The sequence below is a fragment of the Capricornis sumatraensis genome, chromosome 8 (assembly GCF_032405125.1).
Source record: "Capricornis sumatraensis isolate serow.1 chromosome 8, serow.2, whole genome shotgun sequence".
In the NCBI taxonomy this organism is placed as follows: Eukaryota; Metazoa; Chordata; class Mammalia; order Artiodactyla; family Bovidae; genus Capricornis; species Capricornis sumatraensis.
Window position 1 is genome coordinate 25312970 of NC_091076.1, and position 3640 is coordinate 25316609.

General features: G+C 42.0%; 1 non-coding gene across 1 annotated transcript; it reads right to left on the bottom strand.

Annotated features, from left to right (window-relative positions):
- Window positions 1–796: 796 nt before the first annotated feature.
- On the bottom strand, window positions 797–930 carry LOC138084893 (small nucleolar RNA SNORA1). Its single transcript, XR_011145295.1, has one exon. It is a non-coding gene; the product is annotated as a small nucleolar RNA SNORA1 (small nucleolar RNA).
- Window positions 931–3640: the final 2710 nt, after the last annotated feature.

A 3640-nucleotide genomic window follows, 5' to 3' on the forward strand; every position in this document is an offset into this window, starting at 1 on the left:
AGCTCTTCTGGTTGATGCCAGTAGAGACCCTGAGCCCAGAACCTCAGCATCCCTCCATCCACAGGGCTGTCTCCCACCTCACCCAGGACACATCTACAGAGCTCTCAGGCTCCAAACACCCAGGTTGAAAGCAATCGTCTCAGAAGATTGCTGAGGTCTCTTGGCTGCTCTTTTTAATCTTTTTAATCCTTCTGAAACCTGAATATACGTTTGGAATAGCAATCCTTTTCAGCACAAGACCATTACCAAAAGCATCAGCTGAACCAGGACTCAGGGACAGTCTGGGAAAGGCCAACCAAAGCGGACACACAGAGGTGAGAAACTTATTTGAGAAAAAATCCTGTTTGCAAAGACCCGCAGACAACCTGGTACCACCTCCTCATTTTTTTAAGCCAATACCTTTTTAGTTAAGGAATTTCACATGCTGTAATTCATTCCAGTGCCCATCAAAGTCACCTTAGCTCCCCCAAAACGTGAGTCAAAACTTATCCTCAAGATAGGACTTTCTAAGGAATCCCACACTTCACCCACAGCCGTTCTGTCAGTCAGCCTGCTACCAATTTTCTTAGCTGAGTTTCTTTTATCTCTACTTGAATAAGAACATATTGATGACATGCTTCAAAAAGTATCCCACCTAGAATCTATGGGATCTAGTTTTTCAAATAATTCGCTTTAGGGCTCTAGAAGTTGAACTGCAATGAGTACCTTGCTATAGTGGCGAGTGATCTGAAGCATATTCCTTAACACATTTCTCATGTTACAGTTGTAGTACAGTTTTCAATCATGACCTTAGCCAAAATATGAGCAGTCTCATTAGCACCACTGCAATATACTTACTGTGATGTAAGCAGAACCTGTGTCTCAATTTAGCCCCATTAACAAACTCTGGACAATATGACCCACGGTGCTCTTCTCACTAACAATGAGGTTTCTTTCTCACCTCCACAATTTTTTTGAGGTATAGTCGATTTATCAGATTATACAAGATTCAGGTATACAATGTAGTGATGCGTGATTTTGAAAGATTACACTCCATTTATAGTTATTATAAAACACTGGCTATACTCCTCGTGTTGCACAATATATTCTTGTAGCTTATTTCTTTTGTGCATAGTAGTTTATACCTCTTAATATCCTATTCCTGTCTTTTCCCCTTCCCCTTTCCCTCTCCCCGCTGGTGATCACTGTTCTTTACATCTGTAAATCTGTCTTTTTTGTTATAGTCGCTAGTTTATTGTATTTTTCAGATAAGTGACATCGTAGAGTATTTGTCTTCCTCTGCCTTACTTAGCATAATACCTTCCAAGTCCATCCATTTGTTGCAATTGGCAAGATTTCATTCTTTCCCATGACTGAGTAGTATTTCCCTGTATGTGTATACCACATCTTCTTTATCCATTTATCTGTTGAGGGCCACTTAGTTTGCTTCCGTATGTTGCCTATTGTAAATAATGCTGCTATGAACACTGAGGTGCATGAATCTTTTCAAATTAGGGTTTTCATTTGTTTTGGATATATACCCAGGAGTGGGAGTAAAATTAAAAATAGAATGGCAGTTCTGTTTTTAATTTTTGAGGAATCTTCATGTTGTTTCCCACAGTAGCTTTAGGAACACATTTTTTAAAGGACAGGTCGTGCAGATGTGAGCGTCTCCACCAGTCACAGTCCAGGGTAGTTTCTCATCCCTTTGTCTCTAGATGGTTGGCACTACCACTGCCCTGTGTTTGGTGCCCTAGCCTTGGCGCTTCGCCACTGTAGGACTGCATCTTGTTCTTTCACCTCCAGTCCTAGCACAGGGTCTATTTTTAGCTGGCACCCAATAGATGGTGCCTTCCAGCTGGCACAGTGGTTAAGAACCCACCTGCCAGTGCAAGAAATGCAAGAGACGTGGGTTTGATCCCTGGGTCGGGAAGATCCCCTGGAGGAGGAAACGGCAACCCACTCCAGTATTCTTGCCTGGAGAATCCCATGGACAGAGGAGCCTGGCAGGCTGCAGTCCACGGGGTCGCAGAGTCAGACACAACTGAGCAAGTGAGCACGCATGCATGCGATAAACAGATAGATATTGGATTGACTAAATGGAATTGAATATGGAACCTTTATGTGGCTGACTCCAAGCTGCATTCAACAATGACCCAGAAAGACCTGGATCCTGATTGCACGGAGGTTATTGATGGGGTGGGAAAATGACTAAGTACCATTATGATAGGGTTCGTGATTTAACTGTTGAAAGATGAAATTCCAAAACCCATAACAGGCAGGAGTTTGCCTTCAGGATCGGCTAGGGCTGGTCTTGGGAGGACCCTGGAACACATCACGTGGAGGTCCTGAAATGGAAGATCTCCTTATTTCCTGGGACCTGAGAATGCACTGCAGAGCTCTTCCCAGCTTTTTCAGCATAAATAGAAGGCTGATGCCTTGTCATGCCCTGTTTTCCGAGTGCGTACACTTTAGACGTGGACCTTGTGGCTTCCAGAGCACACTCCAATTTGCAGGCCAGGATGAGCAAAAGCTGGCAGAACAAGTCCAGTCTCCAGCCCTTTCTCACTGACTGCCCTCTGCTTCTCCTCCTTTTGCATCTGCCTCTGATCACACAACAGCTGCTTCAGCCTCCTTGGGCTTGTCGCTATTCTCATGCCTTAGCAGTCAAGTTCTCTCAACCTGGAATGCCCTTTCCTGCGCCTCTACCCCTTCTATGTCTACTGAGCTCCTACTCATTCTTTAAAACGATCACAAATGCCACCTCTTCTAGGAAGCCTTCCTAAATCTCTCCAGTTGGAATTTTTTACGTTTTCATTCTCCCGTCCTTCCGTAGAACTTATACAGCATGTACGGTATTCTGCTTGGGTTTGTGTTATATCTCTTACTTCTGTTGCTATCTTATAAACTCAGTGAGGGCAAAAGATTTTTATTTTACTGTGTACTTGCGTATATGTGAGAAGTCCTTGGATTTGAATTTCAATCCCTAGGTCTTCATGAATATGTAAATTTAGGCAAGTTAGCTCAGGTGTCTTAGTATTCCAATCTGTAAAATGGAGGTTAAAAACCTTTTTTTTTCATAAGCTTATTGTGAACATTAAATAAGATGAAGTAATAATAAAAATGAAATAATGACAGCTAATATTGATTAAGTGCTCACTTAGGCAGTGATCTTTAAACTCTTGACAAATTCATTTAAAATTAGTCATTTTTTAAAATTTTAGAAATAATTATAGATTTGCAGGACATTGCAAAATTGTGTGGAGAGATCCTTTGTACGCTTTACCCAGCTTTCTCCAAATCTTACATGATAATAGTATATGGTTAAGTGTTACATGACTAAAGCACAGCATCAAAACCAGGAAATCGACATTGGCACGATGGTGTGCAAGTGCAGTTCTGCATCCCCTTGTGTAGATTTGTGTAACCTCCACCACAATCAAGACATGGATCTGTCTCCACAGAAACCTCCCTTATGCTATTTCTTTGTAGTACCAGCAACCCTTGTCCCTTCTACCATGCTTGATTCCTGGTTATTAGTGTGCTTTCCATCTGCATTTTGCTTTCCAATGCAAACTATGTTTGCCATTTCAACAGTGTTATTTGAATGGAATGCCACAGTGTGTAACCTTGTAAGGTTAACCTTTTTCACTCAGCGTAG